At 40.2% G+C, this 22,956-nt stretch overlaps 1 long non-coding RNA gene across 1 annotated transcript in view; it reads left to right on the top strand.

Annotated features, from left to right (window-relative positions):
• Nucleotides 1-1,220: 1,220 nt before the first annotated feature.
• The window catches only part of LOC139600430 (uncharacterized), a 76,244-nt gene continuing 54,508 nt past the window's right edge, over nucleotides 1,221-22,956 (top strand). Inside the window, exon 1 of the long non-coding RNA XR_011682535.1 lies at nucleotides 1,221-1,309. This is a non-coding gene — a long non-coding RNA (uncharacterized lncRNA). The remainder of the gene's footprint in view (nucleotides 1,310-22,956) is intronic.

Below are 22,956 nucleotides of genomic sequence, written 5' to 3'. Positions count from 1 at the left end.
CCTTTTAATTGCTTTTCTTTCTCTTTGGGTTAAAAAGGCCAGAATTTTTGCATTTCTGTTGGGAGGGAAAAGAGTGCAGAGACTGAAAAAAAGCCTACCCTAAGAGATGTGTCACTTCTCTCTCCAATCCAAGACATGTTCCTGCTCTTATAACCTTTCCTGGGCACTCTGAAGGAAGTGTTTCTGTATGATTTGGGAATTGCAGAAGACAGATCCCCATATCAGCCACCTTATGGCCACACAGCAACAAGGAGAGGAGCTGCCACAGCTCTGGATTTGCTCACCTCTGCTGGGAAGAGGAGTATGCTGCATGTGCAGAACCAGGTCAAGGATGCAAACCAATGTAAAACTCCCTTTCTACAGTCCCAAATCTCTTGCCTCCTTTCTCAGAGAAGTGAACCTCATAATAGAGACTAAGCCTAATCAATGAGAAAGCAAGGGGGAAACCAAAGGCAGAGCAAATGAACCATGGAGGCCAAAAAATAGAAGGGAAGTTCAAAGAGCTAGGGGAAAAAAATTAAGGAGGAGGAAACAATGAGCCAAATTCAGATGGGGAATGAGGGACAAAAACTTCACTGTAGTCACTGTTACGGAGGTATATTGCAAGCAAAATTCACAGTCCAGTGACTGCAGGATGAGGCAAAGCTAGTTAATACTGAACTGAACATCCCTGCTGAAATTTAAATGCATCCAGTGCATAACACAGGGGCCCAAAGCCTCCAGGAGCTGTGGAATTAAACAGCTTTATAGTTAACAGATTTCCAGGAAAGACTGTGAGACAGTTTTAGGCAGTGAGGGAGCAAAGAACATTTCAAGCCAATAAGTCTTTGGGAAAAGTCTGAGTAGCCAATGAGAAGGATCAGCAAACCCTGCAGAATGATAGATGAAATTCAAAAGGAGCAAACCAAACCAAAACAAAACATTCTTGAACTGCTGAAGTTAATTTTTAAATGTGAAATAAGGTGGCTGTCAGATGTTCTGCACCCTTGGTAAATAGCAGGGATGCACTTAAAAGTGGATGCTAGGGTTGCCCTGGTTATAGAAAAGTTGTGTGCTCTTAGCACTGTTTTTACATTAATTTCTCCCATGTCAGTGTTCTGACTGGGACCTTCAACACCTTGTTTGCTGCAGCACAGCTTAGCTTATGTTGACACTGAGAAGGCTCCAGCTACCTGCAAACACTGTCCAGAATAGTGGGGCATTAGCACTGGGAATTGAAATAGGAAGAAAAACATATCCCACACATAAAAAAAAAAAAAAAAAAAAAAAAAAAAAAAAAAAAAAAAAAAAAAAAAAAAAAGAAAGCTACGTACATTAGAAGTTATCTAATTCCTAGCATAAGTAGGCTGAAATAAATTTTGTTCCAACTTCGTTAGTTCTTTGGGATGATCCTTGCAAGAACATGAGACAGTAATTCCAGGAAGAAAAGGCTGAAAATCAATGTTACAGTAAATACAGTCTAACTGACCTACTAAAGGTCTGGTTTTTGTGAAGAAGGAACAGGGAAGTTGATTTTTTTTCTCTCTGTATTTGAACCAAGGAAAAACATCCCCTGCTATGCTTGAATTGCTCCCACCTGTTTTCCACAGTCCACCACAAGTTTTCCAGAGCATACTTCATGTCTCCCCACTCCTGCAGCATTCTTAGGGCAACTCTGGCAACCCACAAAAGTTTGGTTCTCATGTCCTTGCTTTTGAAAATCATCAATAATACTTCATGCATCAAACTGTTTCCCTTCTGGTTGACAAAGATATTTGCCAGTTATCCCTCAATGTTCTCTTTCCTGCTCATGCCTTTCCACATTTCCACCTTCCACCAGGGATAAAACACATTGCACTGTACTAAACACAGAACTATCTCTTAAGAAATTCTGCTTGCTTGAGAACCAAACCAAACAACTAGAGGTGCAATCCTTGGTATCCAACACAATGTTCCAAGAAAAATCTTCATCCCTTCCTGAAATCTACAGCATCCCTCACTCTGCTATAAACTGCAGACAAAGGTACCCATTCTTCCTCAGAAATACACAGGAGCATCCTGGAAAAACCCACTGCTTTTTAATCAAGTAGCAGAGGTCCTCCCAACTGCAGCACAAATTCTTACTGAAACTGAATTTCTCTACCAGTTGTTTTCTGTGTAAGAAGCAGCATCCAACTCCACTTAACAACCAGCTTAAATTTTTCGCTCTGCAGCAAAATGAGCAATCCTATGGAGGATTAAGGAACATTAAGATTTTAAAGTGCAAAATAAGAAGGAAGATCAAAAAGCATAATATACCACTAGTTCACTTGGAAGAGGAGCTGCCTGTTTTGGACACAGCAAAGGATAAAACCAAGAGAAGACATGGGAAATTAGAGGGCTGGAAGAGGTAAATTTTAGGCCTGGAAACACAACCTCTTAACTTTATCAGTAATAAATATTATCTGTGTATCATACAGTGATACTACTTTCTCAGTGTCTGTAGTACCACTCTGAAGGAGAGATGTACCTTGCAAGGACATTTATCACTGTCTGCTTTGACGAAGTTTTGCTGTCCTAGGTCTTTGCTGTCCCTTGCTCTAGCCACAACAGCACTACCACTGTTACAGCAGGACAAAAGTATTAAGGAAAGGCAGCATATTTTGCTCTTGCTAGAGGTCAATACCCTGTTTTAAAAGTTGTAGTTGCATTTTTAGGAGATATGGCTAAAAGTATGTAAGCAACCATTTATCTGAGGGCAAGGCTGAGTTAGTGAATTGACATGCTTTTCTGTATTGTCTCTTTATACCATTCTTTGATACAGATATATGACAAATGTGCTCCACAGGGTGTTTAGAAAAAAATTAATGCAGTTTTTCTCCTCCTCCAAAAGTAGTACTGGTTTCTCTGACTGTGATGGATGTCCTCTGCTTTTGTTTTCCGTTGATCCTAGATTGTAAAGGAATAGTAAAACAGCCTTTTTCCTGCATTTGCATCATCCAACAACAGGTCAGAAGTGTTGATTTAGGATTTCAAGCACTATTTCTAAGTAGGGTTTGCAACAACAGTTCAGGAATTCCTTGTATCAAGTAACTCAGCAGCTCTTTTTTTTTTTCTTTGCCTCTTAAAAATTGCTTTTATCAGCTTGTCCTCAAATGAAGGCTAGTCTGTCATTAGTCAGAGCAAACAGGGGGTCTGTTGGAGATCACTGCACAGGGAGGCTGCACAGAAGGATTTCTGTGCTAAACATCACCCCCAGGGAGCCTGCAATAACTAACAATATCACAGCTGCCTGCATGTAGTTTAACTTTAATCATTGAACTTTTTGATAAAATTTTGATGCTAACTGGAATGCTGGAGAAAACAAAAAAATTCCACTATATGAAGGCATTATCACTGTTTTGTTATGGAAAACAACCTCTGTATGCATATTCCAAGACTTAAACTATGCAGTGAGTGTGCCAGTCAGTACATTAAAAGAAAAGCACCTTACAACATTGTGGGCTGTTCAAAGTAGAAGACAATAATATCTATCACCAAAGCCTAAATTTGGGTCAACTTTGGTGAAAGCTTAGTTTTGTTTTGGGTTTCGTTTTGGTTTTGGGTGAAGAAGAGGAGATCAGACAAAGATAGCAGGATTATTCACTGCCCTTGTAGGATTCAATTGTGCTTATTACAAGTGCAAGGACCACCTTCTGCTTCCATTCCTCACACAAAACCAAATATTGAGAAAACCCACAGATTTCCTTGTTCAGTACAAGCATCAATCTCAGCATGATTACCCAAAAGATAAAGGGATGCTGTCACTGTAGCCGATGGCTCATACATTGTTCAAGGCAAGGGTATTACAGGGCTTAGACAAGAGGATCCATATTCTCAAAAACACCTCGAAGCCACCTTAAAAAACAAATTGCAAGACAAATTTACCATTTTACTTCTGATAAAATTCCTTCTTCCTGAAACCAGTACGTTGTTCTTAGGCTGAAGGACAGCATTAGAAACAAATTCAGATAAGTAAATCCTATACGCTTTATGTTATCTCAAAGTTTTTTCTAATAAGTTGCCAACAACTCAGCTGAATATTATCATGTACAGCCATCATTTAGTTTAGAAGTTATATGATGTCTCATTAATTGCCTCTGGCTACTTTTTCCAAAGCAATAATCAATAACCTCTATTTCAAGTCACAGGTTTGGTATCCTGAGACATGCAGACACATTTCAGTGACTCAGGTGGACCTGTGAGAAACAATACGTTTAGTTAGCTTTAGGTCACATATTACTCACACTTGATCAAAATGTAAACTAGCAAGCACCATGAGGTACAGCTTTAGCACTCACTGCCATGCCCACCAGGGTCATTTGGAGCATTGTGATTTTAGACAAGGACATTAGTGGAACAAGGCATACAGAGGCTAATCAGTCACACACAAGTTTTGAAAACAAGACAGATTACATTACCTCTCAATATTTCAACAATTGCACCACTCTGAATTTAAAAGTCCTTGGGTAGTTTGTTTCTGGGCCTGCAATTTCATTCTGTGCAGCCTGGGACTGATGTGAGCAGAAAGCTTTAGAGAGGATGTGGTGTCCTACATTATCAGTGTAAAAGCCGGCACTATGTCTTACAAAATTTCACTACCTGGTCAAGAGGTCCAAACTAACATTTAAGTGGTATCACTAGATTTTTGCTTCTTTAAAATAATTTAGAAGTATGTAAAAAAAAAAAAAGAGCTACAAAGCAGTTCAAAAATATTTGAAATAGAGCATCTCTAGCTTGGAAAAGAAAACATAGAAAAAATATCATGCAATCATAGAATATTCTGAGCTGGAAGGGACCCACAAAGATCCTCAAATGCAACTCCTGGCTCCACATGGCACCATGCCCAAGAGTCCCACCATACGTCTGAGAGCATTGTCCAAACACTTTGTGTACTCTGTCAGGCCTGGTGCTGTGACCACTGCCCAGGAGAGCCTGTTCCAGTCCCCAGACAACCTCTGGATGAAAACAATTTTCCTGATAGTTAGCCCAAACCTCCCCTGACTCAACTTTAGGGGACAAAACCCATTCCCTTGGGTCTTGTCACTGGTCACCACAAAGAAGAGATCAGGATCTGCCCCTCCTCTTCCCCTCACAGGGAAGTTGTAACTGCAATGTAACTCAGTCTCCTTTTCTCCAGGCTGAACAGATCAAGTGCACTCGGCCTCTCCTTGTATGGCTTCCCCTCCAGGCCCTATACCATCCTCATGGCCCTCCTTTAGACATTGTCTAATATCTTTATATCTTACATTGTGGTACCCAAAACTGCCCCCACCACCTTACATGAGGCTGCCCCAGAGCAGAGTGGGACAATCCCCTCCCTTGCCCAGCTGGTGATGCTGGGCCTGATGCCCCCAGGACAGGACTGACCCTCCTGGCTGCCAGGGCGCTGCTGACTCAGATCCAACTGACCATTGACCAGGATTCCCAGGTCTGTTTCTGTGCTGCTTTCCAGCCTCTTTTCAGCATCTCCCAATTGAATGGGAGCCATCTTTAATTTACCTTTGAATCCTGTGTCTAAGTTGTTTATGAAGATTTGAAGAGCACAGGGATGAGGATGGAGCCCTGAGAAATCCCACTAGTTACAGGTCACCAGTGTGATTTCACTCCATTCACTGTCACCTTTTGTGCCTGACCCGTGAGCCAGTTACTCACCATCAGTTGATCTGTTTATCCAGCTGTGGGCTGGGTGTTTTGTGTTCTGGGTGTTTTGACCAGAAGGGTCCTGGAAGAGACAGTATTGAAATCTCTGCTGAAATCAAAAGACTGCATCAAAACTGCATGGTTTCCCTTGATCCCCATAGGTGGGTTATTTTGTCACAAAATTAAATCAGGTGCGACAAGCAGAACTTTCCCCTCATGAAGCCAGTCCTTGCTGGCTGTGGCCAAGAGCTGCATTGTCCTTCAGTCATTTTTCAATACCTTCAGGAATAATTTTCTCCATAATTTTACCAGGACACTACTGAATGTGTGACTGACAGGCCTGCAGTTTCCTGGGTCATGCTTCTTGCCCTTCTTGAAAACTGGGACAATGTTCACCAGTTTCCAATCAACTCAGACTTCTGTGGATTCCCAGGAATGTTCAAAAATCATTGAGAGAGGCTCATGATGACATCAGCAGCTCTTTGAGTATTCTCAGACGAATCCCATCAAGCCCCATGGTTTTGCAGGGATCCAGCTGGAGCAATGGAACCTGCACAGGCTCAGGGCCAGCTGGGAGTTTGTCACTCTCACAGTCGTGGTCCTCCAGCTCAGGGCACTCAGACCCCCCCAGCCCATCAGCAGTGTTGGAGACAGAGGCAAGGACAGCATTAAACACCTCTGCCTTGTCTCTGTCCCTGTTCAGGAGGTGACCACCCTTAGCCTGTGATGGGCAATGTTACCTCAGCACTGCCTTTTGCTCTTCAGATATATAAAAAAAGCTCTTTTAACTGTACCCCACAGTACTGGCAGCCTTAACTCCAGTATTTTTGGCTGCATTAATTTTCTTCTCTACAGGAGTATCTCTGTTTCCCTCCCATGTCTCCTGATTTTGGCCACACATTTCCTTTTTCTTACTTTAGCTTCAAAAGACCCCTGCTCAGCCAAGCCAGCCTTCTGCCTCATTTGCTTGACTTCCAACATTTTGGAATTGCCTGTTCCTGTGCCCTTAAAAGGTGGTGCTTTAAAAGTGACCAGCACTGATAGATTCCAGCACCTTCAAAAGCCTTTTCACAGGCATCCTTACTAGCAGGTTCTCTGAGCAGCCTGAAGAAAATATGATCTACTGAGACTTCATGGTGTCATCAAAAACCTGGATAGGATGAAATGGAGATCTATTTATAAGTTAATCACCTTACTTCAGCTTTTCAAGTATTTTAGCTTTCTCATCAGAATAAATGTGCAATTATTAATAAGTCACAATTTCAGCCCAAAACATACAGGGAGCTCTGCAACATAGTTTTGATAGTGCTAAACTCTGGAGGGGGGAATGAATCAATTAATATGAGGTGGGAGATAAGGGACCTGAAAGAATTGGAAGCAATAAGTGAAGGGAGGAAGCAGTTTTGCATTATTGGTTTAAAGAACACCACCAAGAAACACAAAGTCAAGAAAATCTGCAACAGGGCAGAAAGTAGAAAAGATACAAATGAAAGGCAGAAGCAACACTTGAGAAGAATAAAAGCAGGATATTTTAATTCTGATTCTGTCACAATTCAGTGTATAGGCTTGGAGAGATGGTTTCTCCCATGACTCAGTCCTTCTCTGTTTGAAACTGGAATGACAGTTTTTCAGAAGTGTTTTCCCCTGACCTTTCCACAGCATGCTAATCACTGGTAAAAGAAAAGCATGTGAAGCCATCCAGCAGGTTTGCAATTGCTAAGTAAGGGTATTACTGCCTGTAGTTTTCAAGATATTGGTAAGAAATGTAGTACTTGCCATGCTGTGCTGGACCTGTGGTATGTGGGGTGTGAGGTCTCACTCCCTCCTGCACAGAGGATGCTTCTCTGGAATTTGCAGGTGGTCAGCGGAATAGTGGAAGCTGCCAGGCACTCAGGGCTGGGCTAGGTTATTGACAAGAACAATGAGGAAGGCAGACGAGGCAAGAGCTGAAGTGACAGGTGCCTGAGTCATCACTGCAGGGACACAGACACCATCTGAGTCAGAGCCCAGGTTTGTGTGACAGCTCATGTCATTGCACGGAGCAACTTCTGACTGAAGACTTGCACGTGGGGAAAAATGAACTGCAGTGGCTGCTAAGGAGCTTGATGTATGAGGCAAAAGAGCTGTCGTTCCTGAGCCCTCCTTGGAGGCCCAGTGGGGCTGCCCCTGCAGCACCTGCCATCTCTAGACTCTCTGGCCTGGACAGAATCTCTAAATATTCAGGATCTCAAAACCTCAATGTTATGTCAGATACTGTGTCAAGGTGTCTCCTTGAAAGGAAAAAAACAATGACAAGAGCTAAAGTCCTCTGCAAAATTAGGTTTAAAAAAGAAAATAAGTGGAAATTCCCAGCCAGTAGTGGTATGAGATTGAGGTGTTTTTAATGTAGAGCTCATGTTACAGGACCTGTGAGTTACATACTGTAAATAACCAAAAGTAATAAGGAACAAAACCACATTCCAGTTCTCAGCAAAGGTTTGGAACAAGCAAAAAAAAAAAAAAAATTCATCCCTTTTAGGTATTCACACTAATAACATAAATGTTTTATAACTTTGATTAAAGGAAATAATTTCATCTTTAATTTAAACTTTGAAGTAATTTCCAGCACAAACACAGCATCTTTCTAATTAAAATAGGAGTGGACTCTTTTTCCTTGAATAGTAATCATTCTTTCTGTCCTTGGAGATCAGATGAGCATGTTGAAGTGTCTGAAATTACAGCAGAAAATTTTGATTGTTTTTAAGGTTAAATTATGGAAGACAGTAGCATTAAGCATCAGCTTCAGTATTGAAAGAAGAAAAGTGTTTATTTTCCAGCACTTGTTATGAAACTGTAATGAAAAAAAGAAATTAAAAAAAAAAAAAAAAAAAAACAAACCAGAAAAAAAAGCACCCCAAGGTTCCTAGATTAGTTTTGTTTTTAAAAGCAAAATGGTTTTACAGTTCTGTAGAAACCTGAAACTGCCTGAACGCAGCAAGTCACTTGACCTGTATTGAATCTTAAAGCAGAAATAACACAACATTTTTTCATTTCAATGTAAGGTCCAGTAACACTGAGGTGTGTTTAGTGTGTGTATGTGTTAGGGAAGGAACCCACGCCAGGTTTTTTATTTGTAGCCCATTGACACTGTTCAAAATCTTTATTATGGTGGTTTGTGCTGTAATACACTTTATGAAACGTCCTCTGCCAATGATTTTCTATTAACAAGCTGGTGAGACTCAGCACTGAGTGTTGAGCTCAGAGCATGTATGACCTCTGCAGTGAGAAGCTGTCCCGTGCTGGACAGTGTTCTTCGTCACTGTTTTCAGGCATGGCTGGTTTTGTTGTTGCTGATGTATCGCACCTCTAGTCCACAGAAGCTGAGCGAGGCAGAGTGAGGACACCTGTGTGAGGTGTGTGACCAAGTAGATGATGGCAGAGCTTTGAAGGGAAGTGGACTGGTTAAGGAACATTAGGGAGTCTGAGAAAAAGCTACTGGAGCCACGCGCTTCCCACCCTGAGACAGAAATAGGAACATCTGTGAGAAAAAAACTTCAAGATCCTGTATCTCACACCCTGCAGCCCCACCCCCAACCACAGAGAAGGCAGTAACTTACAGTAAAGGAGAGAATAGAGGCAAATCTGTGCTTAGGGTGGCAGGTGAACCCTCTCCAGGTATCTGCCTCACCTCCTCCATGCCTCTACACAAGAGGTGTGAGGCTCTGGAAGTGGCAGGTCTGTCAGCTGATAATGAGGATGATGGTCCATCTACCCCAGAGGTGCTGGTAACCTCAGAAAAGCCAACCCTCGTGTCATGACCACCTCCATGAGGAAGAAAAGATGGGCTACAATTGTTCCCTCTCCTTTCAAAATGCTACTGCTTAAAAGGCATTCCTTATTGCCAGACAACATTCATGTACATCTTACAAATATGCAAATTATAGTTTTACTATAAGCTAATTTGTGTTTATTTTTCTAGGACCACCTAATAGGAAAGATGCACAAAAGCACAGAAAATCAGAATAAAATCCTTATTTTTCCCCCAGAGGAAAAAAAAGCCTTGTGCTACAGTATTGAAAACATTTATCACATAAACCCCATGAGTACGTGCCTGAAGGATTTTACCAAGCAGAAATGCTGAGGCACCTCAGCAGATCCCCTCCCCTGGTTTGGCGTGGGGGGTTGGTGCAGACTAGCTCTCACTCCCAAACCAGCAGTCCTCCTCCCACAGCCCCTGCCATTGCCTGGTGCTGAGAGGGGAGTTGTGATGATCAGTGCTCTAATAAACAAGACAATAAACAAACAAAAAATCAAATAAATAAATAACCACAGTTATAATTAAAGCTGTCTCTGTTTTCACCTCAGACATCTTTCTGCATTTTTTCCCCATGAAGTATCAGTGTTTGGTTTTATCATTTGTTATATATATAATTATTATTTTTGTTTTATTGTTTTAGAGGTTTTTTATTTTCTGTTCTCTCCTTGCTTACCTCCATTTCAGAGCCAAAAGAACTGCCTGACTGCCAGGCACCAAGGCTCCCAACAGCTGGATGCTCTCTGGAAGCTGCTGCTCTCCACCCAGTGGGCAGCCCAGCATCCCAAAGGAGAAGTGAGAAAAGTGCCCCCCCACAATCCAAGGAAGTACCAAGAGGCTGATTAATGGCAGACAAAAGCTGGGCCACATGCTGCAGCTCACACATCCAGGAGCAAAGACTAAGCTGCTGCTCATGGCCCAAGGAATCACATCCTTTCTTTAGCCCTGAAGGGGAGGTTTTGTTGTGTTGCTCTCTGCTCACTGGCTCTCATGCTGGGGCAGGCATTGAGGGGCTCATCCCCACACCTGGCCTGGGCCACCCTAGCTCCTGTAGCCCCTCAGAAGCCCTTTTCTATGCTGAAGACATCTGGCTCCCCCACCCAGATTCAGGCTGGGAGCTTTGATAGGAAGAGCAATCCTAAGAGTGTTTTTTCATAAAAGCACTGCTGACTAAAATACATCTGCCACTCCGTGGATTGAGCCATTTGATTTGACATTTAAATGTAGAAATCTCTTACTGTGAAGTGATTTAACACTCCACTGAAACACCATGGTTACAACATAATTTTCAGAGTAAGAAAAATTTAAAGAGTCACCTGTCCAACCAAGCTGTTCCCAGAAATTTAACAAGGTCTGCAGGTGTCTCTTTTTGGGCAGAAGCCCCAGCGTTGTTGCTGGTGCTGGCAGCATTGCCTGTGCCTCTCCCTTCTGCTTTACAGGAGTAGACAGGAGCAGAATAGAAGGGAACAGACAGGCACAGAGTACTGCAGCACTCCCTGGACAGCTGCACCCAGCCCCTCCTCTCCTCCTTCCCCCAGGAACAGGCTAAAGGGGCAGCTCTTCTGAGAGCTGTTTGGATAGAAATGTGTTGTTGTGGCTGGGAAAGAAAAATGGACAGTGTAAGAGGGGATAGAGGAAAAGTTGAGAAAACAAGAGGCCTCTGAAAAATTTCATGACTGAACACAGCACAGGAATAATGGAGGAAGAAATCAGTTCTTCACTGGAGAAAAATCCAAAATAATAAACACTAAGAGAAACTGAAAAATCCAAAATAATCGTTCCAAACCAACAGATTAAATCAATGCATTCCTCTCTGCCTTTTTGGCAGCACTAGGCTGATGATTGCCCACTTATCCACAACTGAGGATAATATATTTCACATGAGGATTAATAGGAAGATCATATTTTTTTCCTCCTTACCATTTCTGAAAATAATATAATACATCCATCCAAAGCTAATACAACCTACTTTTCAAATCCAGAATGCATTTTCAGTGACCTTTTAAGGAAACCCAATATTGACAGTTGATGCACTATATAGTATAGTGGAAATATGGGAAGGTTAGAGGACAGTGAAAGACAAATAATATACCCGTGTTCCTCCTCTCTTGTGTGTTTCATTTTTCCTGCTCTCAAAAAAGAAAGATTTTCACCTCATACACGTTTGAGTGCTCAGAAACATGATAATGACCAAAAGGTTATTAGAAAGCATTTAACTTTCTGCCACTTTTACAAGAGATGTAATAGGTATGTGCTCTCTATCTTTCATTTTCATTGCTTGCAGCAAAATATTTTCCAGGTTTCAGCACAGTGCCTTTTCCCTTTTCTTGATGATGCTCACCACAGGACTATTTCTGATAAGGATAGTATGATTTCTCTCCTAGACCTGCAGAGTTCTATTTGTCTAGTGTATAAAAACACAGTGCACTCCCTGGACTTAATATGCCAAAGCAAACTAAGAAAACCAGACTGAAATCAATGCGGTTAAAACATGCATGGATTTGGTTCAATTAAAAAAAAAATATTACAAATATAGGAAGAATCTATCTAAATTCTTCTTTTAAGACCAATCAGACCAATGTCAACAATAAAGTTCCAGTAACCAAACAATAAAAATTTTGTATTTTCATCTGCACTGTATTAAAACCAAATTATTTCATTTTGTGTGGGAAAGCACTTCCAAATATGCAGAAAAAATGTGCATAGATGCAATGAACAGAATATTACAGTCACATGCAAAATATAATACATACCAATGCCTGTGATACATTTATATCCAATCATGCTTTTCAGTTCCATGAACTATTTCTAAATTGCCTCATGCCAAGGAGAAACTGTGCTACAGTTTATTATCAGATTTCTTTTACCCCTAATCTTCTTAGTATTTTCCCCTAGCTGTCACAGCCTTTTACCTTTCTCTGGGGTGTTAGAAGGTGAATGGTGGAGCTAAAAATCCAGGGATGCAGAAAGAACAACCAGCTTTTAAATGAACTATTGAATTTTGGCACTGAAAAATAAAAAAGCAAACATCTGCATGAGCCTGTGCTAAAGCAACCCATAACTCTATTCCGCTCTGTTCAAAACCGCATCACAACTTTTAACCTCAAATATCCTATTCTAAAAAAAATGTGTGAAAATAGACTTACAGCCAAAGAAGACCCAAACAGAAAAATATTCTGGTTCTGAAGATATTTTAAGTGCACAACTGACAGAAACACTTTAGCTTTCAAGTTTTGTTGTGGTGTTACATCATCCTCATATATGATACCATCCGGAAGCAGCAGTAGCACATCACAAAATCCCTTCACAAAAACAAAGTAGAGACCACCCAAACTGTAACCATTCCTGGCAGACCTGAAAGATGCATAGCTGGAGGACAGCACTTTCCCCATCTGCCAAAAAAGTATACATTTAAGTGAATGAACCATCAGCTTCCACCCTCTCATCTTAATGTCAATTTTTTACTGCTCTCTCCTGTGTACCTACATGAAGAGATGTAAAAATGTACTAAATTGCATTTAGTTACTCTAAAATCACATTGCTGAAATTGCAGAAATGTACTCATTTTTAAATACATGATAAACACTAACCCATCTATTTAATGACTTCTTAAACAACATGGGGTTTGTGTCCTTCCAGCTATTACAACATAATATTGAAATTTAAAAAAAAAATACTCTTTTCTGACTTTTAAAACTCTTGGAAGGGCAAAAGTTTTCTTGACTGGAATTTGCACAAGTGTCTGTTGGCCCAAATTCCTTTTTGAGCATCAGGGAGCAAAGTTTCTTCCTTCCTTCTGTACATTTGGAAATAGTGCAAAGCCCTGTTACTCCATGCGAGCCACCTCCAAATGACCCTGGAGAGCACTGCAGCACAGGCAGCACTTGGCAGAGCAGCACAGACAGAAGGGCTACAAAGGACCTGGTGAATGTTCTGCTCATAGATCATGACCCTATGGCTGCACCCAGGAGCATATCCACACTGCACTCTATAAATCCTTCCTTGGCTCCTCCAGTCAATGTCAGTTCAGTGATTCTCAAACATATTTGAGGCATGATTTTTGGACAGTATACAAGTAGTATATTGTGATGACTTGTTATGAGTGTATTGTCCCATAACAGTGCACACTAAGTTCCTGGTGGCTACATGGAGCAATAAAGACCACCTTTGAGGACACCACAGCACAAACCACCTGCTTTCAGATACCAAAGAAAAGAGGTATGCTAGGGGCGCTAAACCAGGAGTCATAATTCTGGCAGCTCACCTTAAAAAAGTATGCCCTAGACTTAGAGGAAAATCACAAAATCACTGATTCATTGAATCACAGAATCACAGGATATCCTCATTTGGAAGGGTACCACAAGGATCATTGAATCCAACCCCTGGCCCTGCACAGGACCATCCCCCAAGACATGGGTATGCCCCAAGACACGGCCCTGCACAGGACATCCCTACGGCATACCATGTGTGCAGCACTGTCCAAATGCTGCAGGCTTGGTGCTGTGACTGCTGCCCTGGGGAGCCTGTTCAGTGCCCAAATATGCACAGGCATGTTTTCACTCTCTAGGTGAAAAAAACCTATTTCTGATATTTAATCTTAACATCTTCTGACTCAACTTTAGGCTATTTACTTGAGTCCTGTCAGTGGTCACCACAGAGAAGAGATCAATGTCTGCCCCTCCTCTTCTCCTTACAAGGAAGATGTAACTGCAGTGAGTTTCGTCCTCAGTCTCCTCTTCTCCAGGCTGAACAGACCAAGTGCCCACAGCCTTTTCTCATACTGCTTGCCTCGAGGCCCTTCACTGTCTTCATTGCCTTCCTTTGGACACCCTCTGATAGCTCAATGTTTTTCTTATGTTATGGTACCCAAAACTTCCCCCAACACTCCGGGTGAGGCCATCCCTGCCCAGAGCAGAGTGGGACAATCCCCTCCCTTTCCCAGCTGGTGATGCTGGACCTCATGTCCCCAGGACAGGGTTGGCCCTCCTGGCTGCCAGGGCACTGCTGACTCAGATCCAACTTACCACCAACCAGGACTTCCAGGTCCCTTTCCACAGTGCTGCTCTCCAACCTCTCATTTCCCAGTGTGTTCATACATCCAGGATTGCCCATCGCAGGTGCAGCATCCAGCACTTTCCCTCACTGAGCTCCAGATGTCTGGTGATTGCTTATCTCTCTAATTTGTCTAAGCCTCTCTGCAGGATTTAGCACAGTTATGGCTACACTATGACTTCTGAAATCCAATATTTGGCCAGACAAAGTGCAGCAATAGCGTACACTGCAATAGTGTGAAGTGCCGGAGAGCCTCCTGTCCCCAGCACCAAGATGCCTTCTGGAAGAAAAGTGTCACTGCAATGCTACCTGTCAAACTCCATAAAGACTCTGCCTTGTCCTCCTTCGCAACCCTTATGAAAGCTCTGCAGAGATCACTCAACCACTTTGTAATCTGATCATGCTGAGACAGCTGCCAAGCAAAGACTGTCCATTTGTATCTAAGATACATTTATTTTGCTGACATTTCAGTCTCCAGTAGACCATACACTCCTGCTGCACAGTTCTTGCTAGTGCTTTGTGTAATCCCACACTATTTTATACAAGCATTTAGGAAATGTAATGTTTTTCTTTTCTTTTCTTTTTTTTTCATTGCTTACAATGATCCTTAATGCTTTATCAAGTGCTCTAGAATTTACTGTGTCAAAATTATAAAAGCTGCAAACTAAAGTTTTATGAATAGCTAAAGAAAACAAATGCCATATGCCTTGAGGTAATAGTAAATAAAAGCTCTTAGAAGAACTCAGATGCTTCTGCATTGAATAATACAGTTGTGAAGAAAAATTTAAATCTATTTAATATTAATTTAGTACACTGATTTCAGTGGGAATATTGCCTGAAAAGGATGTCACTACTAAGATTTCTGGAAAATAACCAAGCTTTTCATTTTCCCTTGCACATTGCAGTCTGTATTTAGCTACTGAGGGACAGCTTTCAATCTTCTGCTTCCCTACTTTGAACTATAAATCACTTCCCAGTAGTATTACACAGATGCTCAGGACAAAAAAAAGGATAGTGGTCATGGTTAAGAAAACATAATAAAGTTCATAATAAAGACATTTAAAGGCTGAAAGATTAACACTTGAGCATCTATCTAGTACTATCCTCCATTAGCTTTTTAAGTAGCACAGAAAGGAATGCAAATGCTTGCAGGCTTGTAGGCATCTTTGCAATGAATATGTATTTTAGAATTTCAAACTGAACTTTCACAACATCTTTCAGCCAGTTCTGCCATTCTAAGATATATTCCTGAAATTTTGCAAAATTAGTCATCACGTCATATGTCAAATTGTCACACATACAGAGGACAAGAGACTCACTTAAGGAAACAGACAAAGGCTCAGCTACTTTTTTGCTTTCTCACTCCTTTTTTACCTCAGGAAAGTAAAAAACTAATTTGCATCTGAATGAGGATGTGTGTCATATAACAGCAACAGAGTTTTGCATTTGGGAACTGCAAATACATTTGAATTTTATGCATGGAAAAAGCAGCAAGAATTTTGAAGAATTAGACCTTCATCAAAGCTTAATTTATGTGATACAGGAAGACATAAATAGCATTCATAAGAATGATAGCAAAAAGCTGCACGAGAACAGTTTTAACTGTAGCCAATAAAAATGTATATATTTATTTTTTAGACTAGGGTTTTTTAATTAAAATGATGTAATGACAGATCACAGTGCTTCAAGAAGTTCATCAATATTTGATATATTTTTTACTTGGATAATGAAAAGCCTGAAAGGATTTCTAACTGATCTCTGGAGCTTTAAAGTGAACTAGAAATTCCACCATATGTTGTACATAGCTATGATCTGTTTTGAAGGCAGGTAATTATGTAAAAAAAACCCGAAACAGTTTATTCAGATACTGCACTTCAGTCTGGCCCTGTGGTATCAACCTAGTATTCAGATGATTATCCAACTAACATTGAAACTATGCAAAAAAATCTATGAAAAATTGGATCAGCCCTGACATGCTCCCCCCCCACCCCTTTTTTTTAAGGCAATATTGTCTAAAGTCTTTCTGACATGCTGCTACCCTGCATTGCAGTACATTCCCTGAGTGCATCTGTTCTGGTACTGTAAAGGAGTTGAGGCTACCTTGCACTCTCCATTGTGCTCCAATTCACAGTATAACAAGGCAATCAGAATGCAAGGTAACTAATAATACTGCCTTGCTGATAACTTCAAAATGCAGCAGGTGGCTGGGAAATATTTAGTTGTCTCCCTCACATGCATGATGTCATGCCTAACATAAGACTGAAGAAGAACAGTTGCTAGAAGTACTGGCATCCCAAGTACAAACCCTAAAACATAAAAATCATCGATAATTGTTTAGAATATAAGTTGCAATTTCAATATGTATTTATTCTGAAAATGAGACATCCAGAGGTTGCTCTTGGTGCTCTGTGCTTGAATTATGCCCACAAAGAGACACCTTCTCACTGGAAGGTGTATAGAAGGAGAAAATGCTACCCTCATATACTTCCTCACTAACACACACTGACTGTAGCAGCAATATATGCCTCTGATTACTGTCATTCATCAAATCATTTTGACAGAACATAAATTAATTTTTCTCAACAAATTAACTGATGTTTCTTTTTTTCAGTTAGATATGATAACTGATTCAGAGCAGGAGAGTGTACAGTGACACACTCTGAAATTATAATTTCAGATAAAGACCCTTCTGCAGGGTCTTTATCTGAAAAGATAAAGTCTTATGAACACACCTTTAACCTGCAGGGTACACAGGCATCCTTTCTGTGTCCCTGACACCAATAGATGCAAATTATTCCTCTCAGTCAGAAAAAACCTGTCTCACAGATCATGTAAGATTTGGACCAAGAGATTTTGAATCTATTTTAGTGATCAGGCTCCACATTTCCTGAAGAGCTAGAGGAGTGCAGTGGGCCAGTCAGCAGTGCCTCGGGAGCTTCCATGCTTTCTGCTGTGGGATAGAGCTGCCAAAAGCATTTTGGTGCCACACACTCATTTGTTTTTTGCTTCTTTCCCTCTACTCACAACTGAATTTGGTCTTGGTTGATGCTGTAGGTTGCCTAGATTCACTTGAAAGAACGCACTTTTTCTGCTCCCATTTCTCCCCTTCCTGCCGGCCACTTTCAGAAGAAGACTGCATGAAGTGAATGGACCTGAAGGGCATTTCTTCACCAAAAATCCTGATGAACTAGAAATTTGTTTCAAAAGCTCCAAGGAAGATACTTGCTGTGTCACAGGGAGAAAGATAACTGAAGGACTGTGGCTATCTGCAGGTAACAAATACTGAGGATCCCTTGTTCTCTTGCATCACTTCTGTTTAAATGGTGCTATTCATTCATGTCCTAAAAGCTCACCATTTAGGAGCAAACTCTTTAGACAGGCTATTTTTTTTTTATTTGTGTGTGCGATGCTAGATTTGCTTTGTGTTGGTCCATTCATTTATTCATATCAGAAGAAAAGCCTCACAGTCTCATGAAGCTTTAATGTAAATAATGAGGACTAAATCACATTTTTAATCTCTATAGCAAAACTTCTTTCTTACATGACTTGTGACTCTTTAACTCTTGGGAGTTAAAACAATAAAGAAGACAAAGGCATGTGCAGTATGTAGGCTCCAATTCATTTCACTAAAATAGCTTAAGAGGAACCTATTTACAGTATTGCTGACAAGAACATCTTCCTTGACTAGCAAAGCAAGTTAACACCTTACAAAAGGATATCTGGAATATGCAAAAAGCATTTTCAAATCTGTGTCAGTGTTTCTGCAGCTGACATCCTCCTACTGCAGAATTAAAGCAGTGTTAGAAAAGAATTTTTTGTGTTTCTGCTTTTAGTAAGAGGAGGGAATTCCACTCATCCACAGGGAAACTCTTCTACCCATTGACACTGACAATCTTCCAAATTAGCAGGTCATACATATTAGCATAGTATTCAATGTACAATAAAGAAATACTTTCACCAATGATTTTTCTATCCTATTAAGAAATTTATTTCCTCTTTAGGTTTTCTTAATATAAAGCTATGAAAGATCCTAACTATCACCAATCAGTAGCACTTACAACAATAAAATTGTAGCCCTTGGTTCGTGTCAATTAGAAAATCTGACATAAAATACCTAACCTGCCTTGGAAAACATCATTCTCACGATCACATTAAATTTCATTGACTTCCTTGGCATATTCTCAAAGGTTCCTGCCTGGTAAGCTAAAGACAAGTCTGCTTCACAACTGAAAGAAGGACTTGTTTTTACTGTGATTTAAAGGTAGGTGAAGAAACCAGCTAGACTAATCCTCCTTCCTATTTCCTATTTACCTGATTGTCTTTTACGTCTTCTGCAGAGCCTTTTCTTTTGCCTCAGGAGGGCAAAGCAACTGTAGTATAAATGAAAATCATGCCCTTTACATTTTGGCCTCAATACATCATTAAATCCTCATACTTACTCATTAATAACCATTATTAGTTGTTTTGTGTGTAATTATTTATCATGCATGGTTCAGAGCACAGTAATTGTCTATATACACAGAGACTTTGTGTATATATTTTTTTTCAGTGTGGAAAAAAATTAAAATTATGTGGAATTTTAGGACAATAAAATCTGGAAATACATATATAACCTATAAAAAGACTTATTTTCCTCATAGTGATATTACTTCTCTTGTAATACTCAAATAAGTATGCATCTTAGTTGTCTGTGTGTACCACATTGACCAAAGGACTGCAGATAACTAACATATTTTTCTGTTTTCTATTATGTATATCCTAAAGCACTCACTGACACCAAACAAAAAGGAAAAATACAGGGGAAAGAGCATGGTTTGTAAGAATGTGCAGATAAAATAAAACTGAAATTACTGAGCCAGGGTTGTTTTTCTTTTTCCATCTTTGGCATTTTTCAGAACAGGATACCTACTGCATTCATTGAGTCAATTCAGAAGCACTCACATTAATGCATCACCATAGGAGAGATTGTCCTATTAAAAGGAAAACGTGGAGCAGGATTATTACAGTTGCACAAATTCATTTTATGAAATAAACAACTCTGATGCTGCTGCTTTAAAATGTATCCCTTATGGCAATAGTCTTAAATTGACTAAACCACAATGGGCCTTTTCAGGAATGATTCTATTGTAAGTTCAAAGAGAAAGATAATGTACCTGGAAATATTCTTTGGAGTGAATTACATCCAAATACAAAAAGCCAAATACATCATATTCTCAGCAATATATGCTCCTCTCTCTCCATCCAAAGTCATCTGAAAAACTTTGCTTCAAACTTAGGGAAGAGAACTTTTATTTTCAATTATTATTTACACTGCATTTAAGGAATGTGGCATGAACTTATGATGAACCCTTGCACTCCCTGGGCTTTGACTAGTACCAGGCTTAGTTTGCACTGGATTTCAATGGCACAATAGCAAAAGTCAGGGGAACCTCAGGGCTCCTGAACACCTTTAAAAGGTTTAAACAAAGGCTTAAGCCTTCATTACCAGGTCTGTACATCCAAAGACTGTGCAGAGATGACTGTCAGCCCACTTGTCTCCTTGTAACACAAGACAAGGAGCCTTATCTACTAGTCCTTGCCAGCTGTTCTACAATTCAGTAATTGAGCCCTCCTCCATAATGAATCAAGTCTCAGTGTAAAGAAGGCTCTCTTTGTATACCCTCAGTGTCCAACAATACCTCATTACATCTGTTTCAACAAAAAGCAACTGGAAAGAAAATAATGTATTTTCAAGGTAGAAGAGCAGCCAGGTGTTTAAGGAGAAAACTGAATTTTATTTGTTCCAGTCTTTGCCTTGGCTTTCTGAGAAAGAATGAGCCTACCAACTACAGCAGTGTATTTCGTTCAGTGGAAATAGCGGTATCTTATAGGGAGGTTACAATAGAAATAAATTTTCTTGATCTTTAACAACTAAAAATCGACTAAAGGAAGCACTGTATTGGACAAATTCTGTCCAAAAGCCTAAAAAAGCCACACTTTTATCCCTGTTGTGTTCAAGTAAGAGAAACTGGAATTTTGGGAGAATACACCAAAGTATTTATGCAGCATGCCATGCAGCATCACTACAGTATTAATACAGCTTTTAGGATTCAAACTGTAAAGCACTAATTCCCGAACAGGGGAGATTTCTGTAAACAACAACAACAACAAAACAAACAAAACAAAAACAAAAAACCCACCAAAAAACTAAAGACAAACCTGAAAAAAACAGAAAAAAAGAAGAGTTCCAAGGCTCACTCAGTAGGCCTTACTAGCACCAACAAAAAAAAAAAAATTAAATCCCCCAAAGTTAGGAAAAATTCTGTGCTTTGCAAAATAGGGCACAAGTATCAAATCATATCGTAACATCATGTCAACAAGTTATAGCCAGTTCCCTTCTCCAGCAAGATGTATTTCATTTTAATTTAAATTATTTAATTAATTTAAAATTTCATTTTAATTTAAAATGGGTAAACCATCTCTGGAGTAAAAAGCTCTCAAAAACTGTACTCTTCTTCATGCTCAGAAGAATTATTTTGTTGAAATACTTAGTTTTTGTGCAACCCAACCTTGCAATTCTTTAAACAAACTGAAGAACACAGGAATTTTTATATCTTTAAAAATACAACAAGAAGGTAGTATGTTGGAAATAGCTAAACATTTAACAACTGATCCTAAATGCTGTCCCTAAAAGTTTGATCACCTACCTCACAAAAAAGTTCAAGAGAAGATGTTAAAAGCAGCAGAAAGAAAATACTTTCAGTGTGTTCTAAAGTCAATCTGATGATCAATAAATTCAAGCCTGGAAAGGTGAGCCAGAACACTGATGCCCCAGAAATGTATTCTGAGGGGAAATGACACCATGCAGAAAGACAGTAGCAGATAATTTTCAATGTAGAGTATGAAAACTGAAGGAAAACACTAGGGCCAAAGCAGCATCGCATCCTGGGGCTCCAAGGCTGTCAGATAAACCCCAGAGTAACAGCTCACCAAGGGCCAAGCTGTAAAGTAGGAACAGTGGTGCACAGCTCTGAAACAGCCACAGCTGTTGAGCTCAGGCAGATGAAAATCTGCCCATAGTGAGAGCTTCAGCTGAACACTTTCACTCCAAAGCAAGACCAGAGACAAGTGATAAAGCAGAAAAAAACCCAAAGAAATATAATGAGGAAATAATTGTGAGGAATTAAAATAAATAGAGAAAATAAATAAAATGAGGAATCAACTTAAGCTACTTCAGATCCCACAGGTTTCACAAATCTAACAGGGAAATGGAAAAACTGCTTAAGCAAACACAAAGGTACTATAGGTTGAATGTTGTTGGTGTAAGAGCCTCCAAAGGCTCACATATTTGTGACCTGCACTAAATTTGTGAAAGAGATTAAAAGTTCAGGTATTACCGACCTCTTTACAGAAGATGAGACATAACCATGACCTGATTGCTACTACAGAAACTTGCTGGGATGAATTGTACAACTGGAGTGCTCTGACTGATGGCTATAAACTATTCAAAAAGGACAAGCAAAAAAGACAGTTGAGGGAATTTTCCTCTATGCCAAAAATGAGATTGATTTCACAAAGATGTTTTTGAAGAACAGCAATGTGCAACTCAAGAGCTTATGGAAATTAGAGACTACACCAACAACAGAAACCTTGAGGTTGGTGTCTACTACACATTACTGGATCAAGGAGAGGAGGTTGGTGAAGAGCTCTTTCTTCAGCTGCAGGAACAATCACATTTATAGGCCACAATCCCAATAGAAGACTTCAGCCACATAGATGCTTGCTGGGAAAATCGCACAGCCAACTGCAAGCAGTCCAGGTAAATACAGGAGAGCATTGAGGGTAGCCTTCTAGTCCAGACGATGAAGACAGACCAGAGGAGAAGAATTTCTTGACTTGTTTCTCACTAGTATGAAGGAATTTAGGAGGGACACCAAAACGGGAGGTAGCCTGGGCTACAGAAATCAGGCCCTGGAGGAATTTCCAGTGTTGAGGGGTGAAGGTCTGGTAACAAGTAGTATGAGCACCATAAACCAAATATGGCATACAATGCAGTTTGAAAGAAGAGGGGAAGTTAGCAAGAAATGTCAGGAAGAAATGTGAATGGCTTGGACAGTCTGCAAAGGAAGAAAGGAAGGAAGCAGGTTCAAAAGGAAAATAGGAAGTGATGGTGCACAGACAATTTAGGGCTGTAGCTCAGAGGAGGTAAACTGCAGAAAACCTGTAGAGATTGCAAAAAGAAAGGGGTGGCTTTGAACTGGATTTTTTGCCTGACGACTTTCTTCAAGGGGATCAGTTTCTATTCTTAGTCTCAGGAGTGAGATGAGTTGCAGAGATCTGCAGGTAAGATTACAGAGGAGTTACAAGATGACAAAAGGGAATTAAATGGAAAGGAAAGACAGGCCATAGTGCTTGGACAGTGTGCTCAAACAGAGACATGCTGACAGTGGGAACAGAACCACAGTCTGGGATCCAGAGTCCACCACCCTGAG

The sequence above is a fragment of the Agelaius tricolor genome, unplaced genomic scaffold (assembly GCF_023055355.1).
Source record: "Agelaius tricolor isolate 1412-34295 unplaced genomic scaffold, bAgeTri1.0.p SCAF_27, whole genome shotgun sequence".
Taxonomy (NCBI): domain Eukaryota; kingdom Metazoa; phylum Chordata; class Aves; order Passeriformes; family Icteridae; genus Agelaius; species Agelaius tricolor.
This window is presented reverse-complemented; position numbering and strand designations above follow the sequence as displayed.